Here is an 18325-nt window from a genome sequence, read left to right as displayed (position 1 = left end):
AGATTACAAAAGTTAAATATTGGCCCTTTAAACTACTTTTAAAATATTTTCTAAATATTCTATAGAAATATGCCTAAATTCCTCATGTACCTACATTTTGAAATTCCTCAAAAGCCTTTTGTTAAAGGATTTTAAAAGATAACATCATGGTTCTCATGCAAATTGAAATAAATTCCTGCCAAGGATTTAAGTCATGAATGAAGGAACGGGCAAGATGTTACAAGAGATTCAATGGAGAACTCAAAGAACGTGCATATATACGCCATCATGGACACTGAAACATTTACAAATAGAAGCAAAATTGGTCAATATCTGCCGGGCAAAAATCGATGACGTCTCCCCCAAAGTTCACTTGCATTTCCAGGTGTAGAAACTATCTGCATTGCTCTCACCTCCCTACAGCTTGGAGTTGTAAATCCCTTAAGAGCAGCTCAGGCCCTATGAAATCAGATCACTCCACAATCTTTTGCCATTTCAATTTCTTTTTCACAAATTTCCTGATGTTCCTTTTTACACCTGAAGATAAAAGGCAAACTCTTGACTGTGTGCTTGGGCCTGGCCCCTCTGTGGGGTCATCTAAGGCCACCCCTCACTCCCACTTCCTTGCATTCAGGATGCACCAGCCTCTTTAACTTCCTAAGGGGTTCCAGGGCCCCTGTACCCACCCTGCTACCTGGATACCCATCGTTTTCTCTGCCCCAAGAGGTGGTCCTCCCCACGCCCCACCATCCTACCTGCTTAATGCCTAACATCCGCCCCTCACCTAGTACAAACCCACTTTCCTCAGGAATTCCCAGGGCCTCTCTCACTCCGTCAGCAGTTCCTTCAGGGCCTCGACTGCAATTTGAATTACAACATGAATATGTTTTATGCAGATCTGAACTTTGTGATTTTAAAATAGCATAGGCTAAAAATATTAGTAAAGTCTCTCTTTATGCTCAAACTTTGAAATAATGCCAGTCCTCCAAATTACGAAAAAACAAAACAAAAAAAAAAACCCCACCCCTCAAAGCAAAAGTCTCTCCCAGGACTGTACATTTTTAAAGCTGCATTTCCAAAGGTTGTAAATAGGGTTTCCACTCTTGCCCCAGTGTGGCCTCTCTGTAACCAGTCAATAGAAACAATCCCGGCCCAGGGTCACTGGGTGGGGGACCCTGTACTTGCTATGGAACTTCCGAGAGTGGCTATTACTAAGGCATATGCATTGCTGTTGTAGTACTCGTTGTTATGACAACTTAAAATCTTCCAGAAGCTCTAACAATATTCTCCAGTAGTGGTGCTGAGGCTGAGGCCAGGCATCTTGGTGATGGGGTCAGTGCTTTCCTGGCCAGCCCTCACAACTCCTGGTGCCGACTGATGCATGATGACAGAGGCCAAGAGAATACAAAGCACACAGGGCAAAAATGCGCTACCCTGACCTCAGATTTCTATTCCTGTGGCACACTGTTCTGGAGTTACTTGAATTTTCACTTATGCTAGGCTTGCAGAGACGTGGGCTGTGGGTAAGATGCGACAACCCTGTGTATATTTGTGAGATTATTTGACTAATATGTTGTCTCCCTGATCTGTCTGCTTTGTTCAGCATTTTTCTTACCAGCTCCTAGTAGAAGAGAAAAAAATATTTCTTCTGTTTGTGTGGATAAAAAAACAACCCTCACCAATCATTGTGCTTTTTCCTGTTCTCTCATTCAACACTGTAACAACCAGCACAGACTTCTGGCTGGGGTTGGGGTTCTCCAACACAAATTGGCAGGGGTGGGGTTCTCCCCACCACCAAGCAAGCACTCAGCTCTGCATTGGACACTGATTGGGTGTCCTCCAATTCCATTCTGACATTTTCTACTTGGAGACAGCTCAGATCCCACAGGGCGAGGGCTCTGTTACACAAGACAGACCTTCCGTACTTTCCCACCGATCTGCATGACCGGGCCTCCAGAACTTCTGACCGACCGGCTTCAAGCTGGAGTTCCCACAATCCCTTCTTTCAGTTTGATCCATTTGCTAGAATGACTCACAGAACTCAAGAAAACGCTTGTTTACGTTTACCGGTTTATTATAAAGGATATTGCAAAGCATACAGATGAAGATGCACAGGGCCAGGGATGTGGGAAGGGGCACGGAGCTTCCATGCCCTCCACTGGGTGTGTGGCCCTTCAGGAACCTCCATGTGTTCTGGAGACGTCACTGGATATATATCGTTGCAGCATGGATGGGTGTGTTGAAATGAGATTGGGCAAAAAGGGTTTGGTCTAAACCCCACAGGGCCTGTCTGTTCAGATTCTTTTGGCCTCCCTCTGCAGCATTCCTTCCTCCAAGGGATGTGGCAGGACCCTTTCTGGAATGAGGGTCTTATGACCCACAAACAGGCTAGAGTCTGGCTATGGGAAGGTGAAAGGCGAGTGGGAGTAGGTCAGAGAGAGAGATTATGTTTACTCAAGAGAGTACACAGAAGGGCGATGGGAGTTAGGAGCCAGGAACCATGGGTGGAAACTTATTGTGTGTATATATCTATATCATCTATATCTATTTCTATGTATATATCACACTTCTACCCTCTTACATTCAGCAGCTGATGCATTAGTCTGTTTTCACCTTGCTGATAAAGACATACCCAAGGCTGGGAAGAAAAAGAGGTTAATGGACCCACAGTTCCAGGTGGCTGGGGAGGCCTCACAATCATGATGGAAGGCAAAAGGCACTTCTTACATGGCAGTAGCAAGAAAGAATGAGAGAGAAGCGAAAGCAGAAACCCTTTTTAAACCCATCAGATCTCATGAGATTTATTCACCACGAGAACAGTATGGGGCAACCCCCGCCCCAGCCTCTTGATTCAATTACCTCCTTCTGGGTCCCTCCCACAACATGCGGGAATTAACGGAGCTACAATTCAAGATGAGATTTGGGTGGGGACATAGAGCCAAACCATATCAGCTGACAACTGTGAATTAAAGTGACAAAAGATAGAGTCACAGGAGAAAAGGCATACAAATTTTACCTGATAATAATATTTTAATTTTTATGTGCATGGAGGTCTTCAAAGAAAGTGGAAACCCAAACAAGTGGTTAGATTTGGGAGCTTGGATACCATTTTAGCAAAGGGCAGTACATTGTGGAGAGGTGACCAAGGAAAAGGGGTTTGGGCTTCTAGGTGCGGTCACTGTGGGAAAGTAAACACTCAGGTGAAAGTTGTGAAAGATTGGGTCATTTAGCAAGGTTTAATCCATGCAGACTCATCTCGGTGCTGTCTCCCCTCTCTGGTGATAGAAGTTGTTCTTCTCTCCCTCGTAGGAGGGATGAGGGAACATCTTCACAAGGGAAATTTATGCCCTCCTCTCTGGCAGATAGGAGGAGGAAAGAAGCTTTTTTTTTTTTTTTTTTTTTTTTTGACAGAGTCTCACTCTTGTCACCTAGGCTGGAGTGCAATGGTGCAATGTTGGCTTATTGCAACCTCTACCTCCTGGGTTCAAGCAATTCTCCTGCTTCAGCCTCCTGAGTAGCTGGGATTACAGGCACCTGCCACCATGCCCAGCTAATTTTTATATTTTTAGTAGAAACCGCCACCACACCTGGCTAATTTTTGTATTTTTGGTAGAGACGGGGTTTTGCCATATTGGTCAGGCTGATCTTGAACTCCTGACCTCAAGTGATCTGCCCACCTCGGCCTCCCAAAGTGCTGCGATTACAAGCATGAGCCATCGAATCTGGCCCTCTTTTTCTGTCTCTACTTTTTCTCAATTATCTTCAGCTCAAAATAATTCTTATGGCAAAATGGCATATTTTGGGGTGGCATATTCTGATCCTTTTCAGCATAGAGGTTTATTTTTTTGAATCAATATCTGAGGAATACATATTCTTACTAAAACCCAATGATTCATCAACTCAGAAGGGTCTTCTGAAGAAGGTGGTCTCCCAGCATGCTCTGGGTTCTGTTTGCTTGCCGATGGAACCCAGTTAATCAGCTCACGGGACTCATGAAGCTTGCATGCAGTGAATAGCAAGACACTTTCAGAATGCGGGCTTAGCACACTGTCAGGGCTCTCAGAGTTTACCATTGTTACCATCATTATTATTAACTATCATTGTTATTATTGCCTACTGTTATAATTTCTAACATGCCTCTATTCGCCCTTCAAGTGAGTGAAACATTCCTCAGGCCCTGCCTGGCAAAAGCACCTTGGAGAAGTTCAGGCTGCTGATAAGGGGGTCTAGAGCTGACCCCAGCATGCCCTGAGGAAGGTCAGCACAAGGGTAGGCACTTGGCTTGGTTAGTTGCTTTCTCCTGCCTAGGCTAAGTGTTAAGTGCTCTCTGAACAGCCACTGCATGAAATTAGTGGGTAACACAACTAACCTGGTGAATTAGTCTGTTTTCACGCTGCTGAAGTCATACCTGAGACCGGGAGGAAGGAGTTTTAATGGACTCACAGCTCCATGTGGCTCGGGAGGCCTCACAATCATGGCAGAAGGCAAAAGACACTTCTTACATGGCAGCAGCAAGAGAGAATCAGACAGCCAAGCAGAAGGGATCTCCCCTTATAAAACCATCAGAGCTCATGAGATTTATTCACTACCAGAGAGCAGTATGGGGGGAAACCTCCCCCATGATTCTGTTGTCTCCCACCGGGTCCCTCCCACAACATGTGGGAATTCAAGATGAGATTTGGGTGGGGACAGAGTCAAACCAGGCCACATGGCTGTGGGTGCCAGGAACCTGGAAGTGGACTTAACTGTAATATTAAAGAGGAGGCTCTTCTTCCAACACTGACTTAGCAGAACTGTTTAATGAATTAATTACTTAAGAATGATTGGAGTTACTGCCAAGTTAATGAGGATGATGGAAATTCAACACAAGGAAACCCACAGAACCAGGCAAAAGACCACCTAAAATTTTGTTCACCTAAAATTCTAGAGTTCTTTGAGCAAACCAAATGAGTGGTTGTATAATTTTAAATTAATAGGAATAGATAGGAAGTCTAGGTCATTAAAATAATTTGTGCTTTCAGTTCATTTTTCCAATAGGCTTCCTATTACATTTTTCTTCTGATTCAGTTGAGCTAGGGTGACAACTCCTAAATGTGTGATATTTTCAGCTAAGTGCTAGTGTCCAAGGACAAGGCAACCCCGGAAAGAAAATGGTTTAAGTGAGGAGTAACCAGAGAAACACAGAGTGCACATGAAAAACTCAGGCAAAAAAAAAAAAAAAAAAAAAACTGATTCCTATTAAAAATGGCTTTTAACACTAAAGCACTGAAGGATTAAATACTCATAATTTAGAATTGATGACTATACCAGATTTTCAGAGATATGGCCATTTTCTGTGGAGGAAGAAGTGCTACTGTCTGTCAGTTTGGACCGCTATAACAAAATCCTACAAACAGGGTGGGTTAAATAGCAGACATTCATTTCTCCCAGTTCCAGAAGCCAGAAGTCCAAGGTTAAGGTGCCAGTAGAGTCAGTGTCTTGGTGAGGGCTCTCTTCCTGGCTTGTAGGTGGCCTCCTTTTTGCTGTGTCTTCACATGACCTTTCCTTGGAGTGTGCAAGTGAAGAGAAAACAAAAACAAGATCTTTTTTTTTTTTTTTTTTTTTGAGATGGAGTCTCACTCTGTCGCCTAGGCTGGAGTACAGTGGCGCAATCTCAGCTCACTGCAACCTCTGCCTCCTGGGTTCAAGCAATTCTCCTGCCTCAGCCACGCAAGTAACTGGGACTACAGGCGCCTGCCATCACGTCCTGCTAGGTTTTGTGTTATTAGTAGAGACGGGCTTTCACCATATCGGTCAGGCTAGTCTCGAACTCCTGACCTTGTGATCTGCCCACCACGGCCTCTCAAGAGAACGAGATCTTATAAGGACATGAGTGCCATCACGAGGGCTCCATTTTGAGGACCTTATGATCTTTCCAAGGCTTCATCTCTAAATACCAGGACATTGCGGGTGAGGGCTTCAACATAGCAATTTTGGGGGAACACAAGTCCATTTATAGAAGCTAGCAAATAATGTGCTAGTTGTGAAAAGGAGTGATTTTCACACTATAATTTTTTTATTTTAATGATTTTTTCTTTCTTTCTTTTTTTTTTTTTGAGACAGAATCTCACTCTGTCACCCAGGCTGGAATGCAGTGGCGTGATCTCCACTCACTGCAACCTCTGCCTTCTGGACTCAAGTGATTCTCCTGCCTCAGCCTCCTGAGTAGCTGGAATTACAGGTCCGCATCACCATGCCCGGCTAATTATTGTATTTTTAGTAGAGACGGAGTTTCGCCATGTTGGCCAGGCTGGTCTCGAACTCCTGACCTCAGGTGATCCTCTCACCTTGGCCTCCCAAAGTGCTGGGATTACGGGCATGAGCCACCGGGCCCAGCCAGTCTCAATCCATTTAGAAAGCTTATTTTGCCAAGGTTAAAGACGCACCTGTGACACAGCCTCAGGACGCCCTGACAACATGTGCCCAAAGTGGTCAGGGCACAGCTTGGTTTTGTACATTTTGTGGAGGCATGAGACATCAATCGATGAGTGTCATATGTACATTGGTTCGGTCTGGAAAGGTAGGACAACTCCAAGTGAGGGGGCTTCCAAGTCATAGGTAGATAAGAGACATAAGGTTGATCAGCCGCTCATTGAATACACAATTTACACCTGAGAGAGGGGTAGAGGCATAGTCAGTTATGCCTTAGTCTGACTCAATGAATCTGTATTTTTATGTAAGCAATAGGGCAGAGAAAGCAATCAGATACACATTTGCCTCAGGTGAGCAGAGAGAGGACTTTGAGGTCTGTCCTTTGCTCCATACCTGTGAAGATCAGCTACAATTTACATTGCCAGAGTGAAATTCAACAGAGCTGTTTTTAAGGTAAAGATCTTGAGGCCCACAAGGGAATTTTTGTCATGGGCAAATTGTGAGGGATGTATGTAGCTTTTTCATCTTTATGGCTACATTATTTAGGAATAAAACGGGAGGCGGGTCTTCCTGATATAGTTCCCAGCCTTTCTCCCTTTGGCTTAGGGATTTTGAGGTCCCGTGATTTATTTTCCTTCCACACCTTCAGCTGGAAGCAACAGCATTCTCCGCCTCCCCGGCCCCATTTGTTTGCTTCTTGGTCTTTAAATACATGAGCTGTATCTTCCGTTGGTGCCTGTTACATGCAGAAATCCTTGATTCTGAGTTCTCTGACAAGATTATCAAAAAGGACCATTAAAAAAGCAGACTTTTCACTGGGTGTGGTGGCTCCCACCTGTAATCCCAGCACTTTGGAAGGCTGAGGCTGGAGGATCGCTTGAGCCTAGGAATTGAAGGCTGCAGTGAGCTAGGATCGCGCCACTGCACACTCCAGCCTGGGTGACAGAGCAAGACGCTGTCTCCAAAAAAAAAAAAAAAAAAGCAGACAGTTCAGTATGGTGCTGAACATCAGGATCTTGGGACACAGTCTTCCAGAACTGTCACAGTGCTCTGCAAAGCCATGTCCCTGTGTTCATCTCCTAGCATTGGGGGGTGGGGAGTTGGAGCTCTGCCTTACCCACCAGTCCTCAAGCAAACGCCAAGGAAACTACACTCACTCCTAATGGCTGTCTCATCCAGAGGACGCACCCTCAGGACTTTTTTCTTTCTTAAGAGGATTTGTTCTTGTGGATGTCAAGGTGCCTGGCTGGGAGAAGGAGCCAGTTCCACCAGCCTCTGGGCCTTTGCTGGAGGCAAGGTCAGTCAGCCAGGCAGCTGGTGGAAGAGGACCAGGGTGGGGCCTGAGCAGGACCCTGACTCCGAAGGACTTGGAAGAGGAGGAAGAGGGAGTGGAGGCCGGAGTGCAGAGGATGGACTGGCCCTGAGGCCTCTGCATTCCCAGCCCGGGGCCTGGACTTCCTGTGTTTGCTGTTTGGAGCTGGCTGATGATTAATGAGAAAATACGCATTCTGAAGAGCTTCTACCTCCCTGGAGTGTGAGGCCACGTCTGTGTTTATAACACAGCCTGTGATGTGACAGAGACATTTCGTGAGGAACTTCTGGTTCTGGTGAGGCAGCATCAGGACTCTCTAGAAGCCAGACAAGAGTGTGTTCCTACATTTGTGTGGAGGGAGGACAACAGCCACGAAGAAGCCTTCAGGAAATGGAGCGCCTTTGCTGAAGCCTTCCAGAGGGTTTACCTGTCATCTGGCCTAAGACAACTCCAGTCTGTGGCTCCCCTGTGACAGGTGTTTGTCAAGTGAGTTTCTCCACGGGGCCCCTCAAGCCCCATACAGGCCGTTACCTGAGTTTCCCAGGAAAGTGCTGGACGTTTACACACATGATCTTTGCTTTCCAATTTCCACAGAGTTGAAAACTACAAGCGTGGACTTCTCTGAGAGTTCAGAAATTCCAGATGGTTTCTAATCAGTGAGTGTCGCTTTCACAGTGAACTGTTCTTGGGATGGGTTGAAAGCTGAGACTTGGCTGAAATTTGGTGGGCTGGGGGAGTCGGGATTCAAATAATAGAAAGTTTTAAAAAGCTTCTACAGACTTTGAGGGTACAAATGCAGTTTTGTTACATGGAGATACTGTGCAGTGGGAAAGTCTGGGCTTTTGGAAATGACTGACTCATGACGTCTGCCATTCATTGGACAAGCTTGTAAATGCCTTTTCCACCCTCTAATGAGATGCCTTAGGGAAAGTAGAATTGTCCCGAAGTCTCTGGAGCTTCCAAGAAGGCAGGCCCTGAATGCAAGGTGCTCAGAGCTGGAGTCTTCCGAGTGCAGGAGAAATGCCAGCGCCTTTTTATTGAGCCGTGGAGGTGTCCAGGGAGCCCCTTAGCCCCTTACATGGTTTTTGTTACAGCTATTTCCTTCTTCTTTTTTCCTTTACTTAAAAAAAATTTTCAATAGTTTTTTGGGGTACCAGTGGTTTTTGGTTACGTGAATAAGTTCTTAAATGGTGATTTCTAAGATTTTAGTGCACCTGTCACCCGAGCAGTGTACACTGTGCCTAATATGCAGTCTTTTATCCCTCACCCTCTTCCTCCCTGAGTCCCCAAAGTCTATTGTGTCATTCTTATGCCTTTGTGTCTTCATAGCTTAGCTCCCACTTATAAGTGAGAACATATGACATTTGGTTTTCCATTCCTGAGTTACTTCACTTAGAATAATGGCCTCCAGCTCCATCCAAGGTGCTGCAAAATACGTTATTTCATTCCTTTTTTATGACTAAGTAGTAGTCCGTGGTGTATATATATCACATTTTCTTTATCCACTCATTGGTTGATGGGTATTTAGGTTGGTTTCATATTGTTGCAGTTGCAATTGTGCTGCTATAAACATGCATGTGCAAGAGTCTTTTTCATATGACGACTTCTTTTCCTTTGGGTAGATACCCAGTAATGGGATTGCTGGATCGTGTGGTAGTTTTACTTTTAGTTCTTTGAGGAACCTCCTGCTGTTTTTCATAGTGGTTATATAATTTACATTCCCAGCAGTGTAAAAATATTCCCTTTCACCACATCCACACCAACATTTATAGCTTTTTCTTTTATGATCATTCTTGCAGGAGTAAGGCAGCATCTCATTGTGGTTTTAACTTGCATTTCCCTGGTTAGTGATGTTGAGTATTTTTTCAAATGTTTACTGGCTGTTTGTGTATTTTCTTTTGAGAATTGTCTATTCATGTTCTTTGCCCGCTTTTTGATGGACTTATTCTTTTTTTATTTTTTTTCTTGCTGATTTGTTTTAGTTCCTTGTAGATTCTGGATACAAACAAAGTTGTTGGAGGCATAGTTTGCAAATATTTTTCCCCACTCTGTGGGCTGTGTGTTTACTCTGCTGATTATTTCTTTGGCTGTGCAGAAGCTTCTTAAATTAGGTCCTATTTATTTATTTATTTATTTATTACATTTGCTTTTGAGGTCTTAAAGCATTTGCTTTTGAGGTCTTGAGCTTAGGCACACTTGCTTTTGAGTGTGCCTAAGCTAATGTCCAGGGCATTTTTCTGGTGCCATCTTCTAGAATTCTTAGAGTGTCGGGTCATAGATTTAAGTCTTTCATCTATCTTGAGTTAGTTTTTGTATAAGGTGAGAGGTGGGGATTCAGTTTCATTCTTCTACGTGTGGCTTGCCAATTCTCCCAGGATCATTTATTTAATAGGGTGTCCTGTCCCCAATTTATTTTTTTGTATGCTTGGTTGAAGATCAGTTGGCTGTAAGTATTTGGCTCTATTTCTGAGTTCTCTATTTGTTCCATTAGTCTATGTGCATATTTTTATACCAGTACCAAGCTGTTTTGGTAACTGTAGCCTTGTAGTATAATTTGAAGTCAGGTAATATGAAGACTCCAGATTTACACTCTACAGTCGTTGGGAAGAATGTTCTGTAAATATGTGTCAGGTCCATTTGTTCTAGGGTATAGTTTATGTCCATTGTTTCTTTGTTGACTTTCTGTCTTGATGATCTGTCTAGTGTTATCACTGGGGTATTGACGTCCCCCACTATTATTGTGTTGCTGTCTATCTAATATCTTAGGTCTAGTAGTAACCGTTTTTAAAATCTGGGTGCTGCAGTGTTAGGTGCATATAAATTTAAGATTGTAATATCTTCTTGTTGGATTAATCCTTTTATCTATATAATGTCCTTCTTTGTCTTTTTTTTTCAACTGTTGTTGCTTTAAAGTCTGTTTTGTCTGAAATAAAAATAGCTACTCTTACTTGCTTTTGGTTTCCGTTTGTGTGAAATATCTTTCTCCAACCTTTCACCTTGAGTTTATGTGAGTGCTTAGGTGTTAGCTGAATCTCTTGAAGACAGTAGATATTTGGTTGGTTTATTTTATTTATTTATTTTTTTTTGAGGCAGAGTCTCGCTCTGTCGCCCCGACTGGAGTGCAGTGGCCAGATCTCAGCTCACTGCAAGCTCCGCCTCCTGGGTTTACGCCATTCTCCTGCCTCAGCCTCCTGAGTAGCTGGGACTACAGGTGCCCGCCACCTCGCCCGGCTAGTTTTGTATTTTGGTAGAGATGGGGTTTCACCGTGTTAGCCAGGATGGTCTCGATCTCCTGACCTCGTTATCCGCCCGTCTCGGCCTCCCAAAGTGCTGGGATTACAGGCTTGAGCCACCGCGCCCGGCCTGTTTTTTTAATCCATTCTGCTATTTTGTATCTTTTAAGTGGAGCATTCAGGCCATTTACATTAGGTCAATATTGAGATGTGAGGTACTGCTGTATTCATCATACTAGTTGTTACCTAGATACTTCTATTTTTAATTGTGTTACTGTTTAATAGACCCTCTGAGATTTGTGCTTTAAGCAGGTTCTATTTTGGTGCATATCAAACTTTTGTTTCAAGATTTAGAACTCCTTTTAGCATTTCTTGTAGTGCTGGTTTGGTAGTGGCAAATGCCTTCAGCATTTGTTTGTCTGAAAAACACTTTATCTCTCATTTATGAAGCTTAATTTTGCTGGCTATAAAATTCTTGGCTGACAATCATTTTGTTTAAAGAGGCTAATGATAGGACTTCAATCCCTTCTGGCTTATAAGGCTTCTGCTGAGGAATCTGTATGGCTATTTCCCACCAAACTTGAGCAGGCACTTGTCCCTTATTCTGTTTGTTTTTGAGCTTCTTGCTGTTGCCCCAAACAGGACATTTTCTGGCACTTTTGAAGATTCCATTATCAAGCTGTTTCCAATAATCCAAAAATAAGGGGCTAAGTGAGATCTCAAATGCACCAATTTTCTTTCTGAGAGGACTAGCTTGGTGAGTCCTGGCTGATCTTCTGAGTGTGTTTGCCTCTTGTCAGGACAGGGAGGAATTGGTGGGTGGCTAATCCTGTCTGTTTAATACAATTTAATAAGGCTAAAGACTAAGAAAAAAAGATTTTTCAACTAAGTGTAGGTAATTCAAGTCTGCTATAATGAAATGAATGAGAAGTTAAATCTCAAGTCCTGTTCAGACTACCCCACAGGGATATTAATGAACAATACCTGGCATATGTCTTTATTTAGTTAAAGCAGCTTGTCTGATTTCAGTTAAACTTGAAATCAGCTTTATGACAGTGTTGCAACTGCATACGCCCTTCAAATGCTATCACCTCTCAAATCCATATCTGTAGCAACCTCACTGCTTGGTTCCTGGAGCTCTGAGGGTGTTTTTGCACTGCCTGCCCTGTGATTCTGCTAGACTCTTCTTTCATACAGAGATGAAATGCAGATGACATGTGAGGATGTTGGCAGAATGGAGTGTTGAGTAAGTTAAGCAATCTGTTCTTAGTCTGTTGCCTGACTCTACCTGCTTGTCAGGGACTAGAAATCTTTCCTAACATACCTTAATCTATTGCTGCATTGTTTTCTATAACACTGGATTCACACTTGGCTGTGACTGGTTTTGGTAAAATATGTAATTTTTAATAACTAGATGACTCAATTTCTCTTTCATCCTCTGCTAGAGCCTGACGTTCCAGGTGACTACTTGTGGAGTTGTGTTAATCGAACCTTAAAAATTAGTGAATGATTTATTTGACTCTTCATAATTCCAGATTTTGGATCAATCTGGGAAGGCTGTGATTTCATTTTGGTTTGTATACAGCTGTTGTACAACTTGCTACTGAGGCATATTTGTAGGGATTTGCTGAGTCTATGGTAGATTATTGCAAGGGGCTGGGTCCCACAATGAAATGCTGCTGCAGCACACGTATTTCAAACCTTATATTAAATTACAGGCTGGGAGTGGTGGCTCATGCCTGTAATCCCAGCACTTTGGGAGGCCGAGACAGGCAGATCACCTGAGGTCAGGAGTTCGAGACCAGCCTTGCCAACATGGTGAAACTCCATCTCTACTAAAAATACAAAAACAAATTAGCCCAGCGTGGTGGTGGGTGCCTGTACTCCCAGCTACCTGGGAGGCTGAGGCAGGAGAGTTGCTTGAACCCAGGAGGCAGAGGTTGCAGTGAGCCGAGATCGTGCCATTGCACTCCAGCCTGGCCAACAGAGCGAGACTTGGTGTTAAACAAACAAACACAAGCAAACAAAAAATTATAGACACGAGTAGTTATAGTTTGATGCACATGTTGAATTTTGCTTTCCAAAGACCTCGGAGAAACGAAGGGGTGGAAACCCCACATTCTTTCTCGAGAGTGTGAATACCAGTAATGCACTTAAATGCTAAACGCGGGTCACGGGCCTGAGCATCTTTGCTGTCCTTCATGCTGACACTCTGGGTTTCATTTAGTAACTTGGGTGAGATGTCCGCAGATCAAGGTGTGGCAGTTGTTTTCCCATCGCGGTTTCAATTCTTGTATTTTTTGTTTCTGGGTGAGCTGTGGGATCTGCCTTCTAGGGCCTATCAGAAAAGAAAGGAGACTGGAGCCATGGATGTGTGTTGTCAGCACATTATAAAGTCTCTCCTCAAAGTCCCTGATGGGACCTGGCACCTTATATTCTGGAGGGATGGGTGGACTAGCCTCGCAGGGCTGTGGAATGTGTGTAGATGCCAAAGCTGAAATGAGAACCGTTCGGGTCACTGGACTCCACTCGTTGGTGCTGTGGAGGAATGTTTGCAATAAAGAGACCCTTTCCTGAGGCTAAGGAGTGTTGTTTTGCATGTGGTTCGTGACATGTTCAGCATGTAGGTGATCTAACCCTGAATCTTCCAGTACTGGTGAGTGTCTTGGATAAGCCTCTCCTAGGGGAGAGAAAAAAGCAAAAAGAAAAAAATGCAAGGTTGGAGGGTGACCAAGAGGGCATCAACCAACAAAGGGGGTTGGAAGGAAGGAATAAAAGGTATACATGGCAGAATCCTCATGTGCCATCAGTGGTCTGGCCAGGCCTTACCCCATCTATCCTGACCTCCCTGAACTCTGACCTCACTCCTTCCACCCACCCCTCGCTCTGCCACAGAGCCTTCTCTGCAGTTGGCCAAGCACAGCAGGCACAGTCCCCCTGAGGGCCTTAGCACCTGCTGTTTCCTCTGCTGGGAAAGTTCTTCCTGTAGGTGTCCAGTGCGGTGTTGTCTAACCTCATATGCTGTGCGTGGTGCACCTTCGCGGGGGCCTTTCTCTGACCACCCTGTTTGAAGTGGTAGCTGGTCCCCCTCCTTGTCCTGTTTTTCCCCACACCTATTGCCACCTTCTAATAGGCCATGTCGTCTATGTATTCATTTGGTTGCCTGTCTTCCCTTTTGAGAATGTGAGCTCATGAAGGCAGGAGTTTTTTTCTCAATGATTAGTGACTGAAACAAATGTAATAAGCCCATGCTCTGCATTTTGGTCAGTCATTCAGAGGTGAGTCTACACCATCTGCATCCCTTTATGATGCAGGTGGGCTTGCAGGTGGGGTAAGACCATTTCATCCAGTTGTTCTCAAATTTGACCAGGCACCAGAATCACCTGGAGGGCTTCTTTAAATCCAGAATTCTGGGCCCACCCCAGGGGTTTCTGATTCAGGAGGTCTGAGGTGGGCCCAGAACTGTGCATTTTTTTTTTTAAGAGTCTTGCTCTGTCACTTAGGTTGGAGTGCAATGACGTGATCTCTGCTCACTGCAACCTCCACCTCCCGGGTTCAAGCGATTCTCCTGCCTCAGCCTCCTGAGTACCTGGGATTACAGGTGCGCACCACCACACCTGGCTAATTTTGTATTTTAGTACAGATGGGGTTTCGCCATGTTGGCCAGGCTGGTCTCGAACTCCTGACCTCAGATGATCCACCTGCCTCAGCAAGTGCTGGGATTACCGGTGTGAGCCGCCGCACCCGGCCTGTGCTTTCTAACACTTCTCAAGAGAGGCTGCCACTGTCTACACTGTGATGTGCCGATCTAATGTGTCCACGGGCACACACCAGCTGGGGGGCGGGGGAGGGGTGGCACAGAAGACTTCTGAACAGTAGATGCTCGTCAGTGATGGGCGGTTAACTGCTTGCTTTATTTTCCCAGGGCCAGGAAGAACATATGGAGGTGCAGAGCTATGGGAAAGCTGTCCTGACCGTGCTGGTCATCCTGGCTGGGTTGGCAGGTAGGGGTCGCCTGAGCTTTGTGGGCTGTTCACCAATGTCCACTTGGAGTGTTGGGGGAAGACAAGGGCCACAGGAGGCCGCTGGAACACACAGCTGCCAGAAGAGTCTTTCTCAGCCACTTCCCACTGCAGACCTTCCCATGGTGACCTCTTCTGTGTGACTCATTTCCTCCTGCATCAACTCGACTCCCAGAGCGGTCGTTCAGGTGCATGGCATCTCCCCCCATCCTCATCGGGGCCATCACTGTCCTGGGAGTCTGCCTTCCGTTCCTTCCCACAAGTTGTTGCACCTGCTGAAATGTCCCTTCCCCTCCCTGGTTTCTCACCTCCTCAATTTCTATCTGGCCTTCAAGGAAAACCTGACTCAGAAATCACCTCCTCCCTGAAGCCTCCTAACCCTTGCCATTTTCAGGGCGAGAATCCCAGTTTCCATTTACTGACAGGGGAAGGGTTCTGTTGTGTGTGACACACTCCAGCGCTCTCCAACGGTGTCAGCTGGAGTGAACTCCTGTGTGCAAGGCCTGGGTCTCCTGGTCAGACTACTTTCTATGCGAGAGGCATAGAGTATGGTCTGGGATGCTGGGAGGAACTGGGGTTTTCACAGCCAGCTTTGGTTTTCATTAGGTTTGTTTAGTTTCCATTGCTTCGGGGGTATTAGTTTTGTGTCCCCAACTAGATTATAAGCTCCTCTTGCATTCCTGATGGCAGTGACTCGAAGGCATTTATTTGAAGAATAATAGACGTACAGAAAGGGGCACATGTCATAAAGGTATAGCTGGATGACTTTTCACAAAGCGAGCATATTTGTATGATTGACGTTGAGCCCAAGAACCTTCAATGGACAGCTCCCTTCCAGGCACTCCACCCCACTCCCAGTGACCGTCATTCTGACTTCTAACTGTGTAGACACGTTTTGCATGTTTTGTACTTTACAAACATATCTACTCTATTTTAGGTGGCTAGACAATGTGTTTTACAATTCTGGCCATGACAGTGTTTGAAAGAATAAAATGGAATAGAATAGAATGGGCAGTATCAGAGTGTGTTGCCTGCCTAAGAACTGTTTTGTGACGTTTAGGCTTTGGGTCTATTTATACATTAAATCTAAGAGCACCAGAATGTGGTGCCCAAATGTGTTTGGGATGAAGATATTCTAAAGGCCTGCAGTAAGCAAAGCAAAGTGTTCCAGAGGTGCTTGTTAAACATTTGAGTTTGGGTCCCAGCCCCACTGCTGTGAATGCAAATCCTGGGATGTTACCAGTTGGCAGAGTTGGTTTTTTGTGGAGACTCTGAGGAAGGTCTTCCATGCCTCTTCGTTAGCTTCTGATGTTGCTCCAATCCTTGGCATTCCTTGGCTTGTAGATGCATCACTCCCGTCTCTGCATCCATCCTCACATGGTGTTCTTCTCTGCAGGCCTCTGTGTCTCAAATCTCACTCTGCATTTCTCTTGTAGGGACACCTGTGATTGGATTTAGGACCCATTCTAAACCCAGGTCGATTTCATCTTGAGATCCTTACCTAATTACATCTGCAAAGACCCTATTTTCAAAGGTTCCATTCTGAGGATCCAGTGGACCTGTGTTTTGAGGAATACTATTCAACCCAATACAGCTGTAGAGTTAGGGGGTAGAGTGGAAAGGAGGGCATGGCAGTGGCTTCCACCAGAAGCTCCTGGTCTGCTGGGGAGAGCTGGTGTTAGGATCCAAAAGACACAGAGTCTGAGCCACTGGATGGTAACCCTGGGGGTTACCACTGATAAATACAGAAAGGTTACAGCACACAGTTGATTTATGGAGATACATTCATTTACCAACTTGAAACATTGGCTACCTTCCAGGTTCTGGATCTGGTAATGAAGTCATAGAAGGCCCCCAAAATGCAACAGTCCTGAAGGGCTCCCAGGCTCGCTTCAACTGCACTGTCTCCCAGGGCTGGAAGCTCATCATGTGGGCTGTCAATGACATGGTGGTGCTGAGCATCAGGCCTATGGAGCCCATCATCACCAATGACCACTTCACCTCTCAGAGGTATGACCAGGGCGGGAACTTCACCTCGGAGATGATCATCCACAATGTGCAGCCTAGTGATTCGGGGAACATCAGATGCAGCCTCCAGAACAGTCGCCTGCATGGATCTGCTGTGTATGGATCTGCTGTGTAGGTGTGTATGCAGGTGGCTTCTGAATGCCACATCTGAAGTCCATCGGGTTAAATGTCAGAGGGCAGGAAGAACCTTCTAAAGTTCATGCTGCATATGATGGCAGATGTGGTCTACCTTCAGTTGGTGTTGACGTACAATCATTCTGAACTGATGAATGCTTTGTGGTTTGTCGCCTCCTTCCTCCCTCATGCTCTCCCTACCTCCTCCCTTCCTCTTCCCTTCTCCCCCTCTCTTCCTTCCCTCCTATGTGCTCTAGCCTTCAGTTGGCAATAGGCTTAGAATTATTCTGGATGGACTAATGTTTATTGTTTTGTTGATTTATCCCCCTTCTTCCTCACTTCCTCCCTTCTTTCCCTTTTTCCTGCTTCATTCCCTCTCTCCTTCCATCTTTGCTTTCCTTCTTTTTTTTCTGGTTAAGACTGGTAGAGACAGATTTTATCACTTCCCCTTTGAATCCATTTCAGTGTTTAATAGCCTTTCTGGAAATATATCCTGGAATTCTTCTGGGGCTAGTAGCAGTCATTTTTCTTTGATTTAGAGACAGTTGGCAATCACTGCCCTTTCTCTAGTTTTTCCACATACATGACCATATTTCTCTGCTTACATCATTTATCAACTCTGAGGGATGCTTTAACTTTTTCCTCTTCCCAGCAGAATCCCCCCAACTTATTTCTGTACCCTGCCTTCAATTACAGTGGGATAAGTCATTACAGTCAAAGTTGTGTGTTCACCAAATATATCAAGTCGTTGAGAGAAAAGGAAAGAATAAACAAAATTTATAATAATAGATAGCTTATTTTTCATTTTAGAGGTAATTTGGAGGTGCTGAAGATAATGTTTCACAGTAAAAAAGTAAAACGATGCTTTACAAAGATTTGGAATAGTCTTACCAAAATTTAATCACTTTGCATTCTTTACAAGTGTATTTATACTCTATTTAAAGATATAGAGTTCCTGATTTCTATGGCAGCATTTCTTATAAGAGAATATATTATATCTTATAAATTATTTCTTATCTCTATGTATTTACTTGTCTGGAAGAAATTCCCAAAGATTTTGTTCATATTTATGTTGCTATTAAATCAGATTTTATAACCTTTGGTGGAGACATGTTTACCTATTTCTATTTGTGTTTAAAATTTTTTTTTTTACTTTAGAAATTTAGCTAAATTAGTGTGTCTTTAATTTTGTGTTGTTTAATTAGGGGCACAATTGTATTTTCTAA

The sequence above is a fragment of the Rhinopithecus bieti genome, unplaced genomic scaffold (assembly GCF_001698545.2).
Source record: "Rhinopithecus bieti isolate Rb0 unplaced genomic scaffold, ASM169854v2 scaffold_12151, whole genome shotgun sequence".
NCBI lineage: Eukaryota > Metazoa > Chordata > Mammalia > Primates > Cercopithecidae > Rhinopithecus > Rhinopithecus bieti.
Note: the sequence above shows the minus strand (reverse complement) of the source record.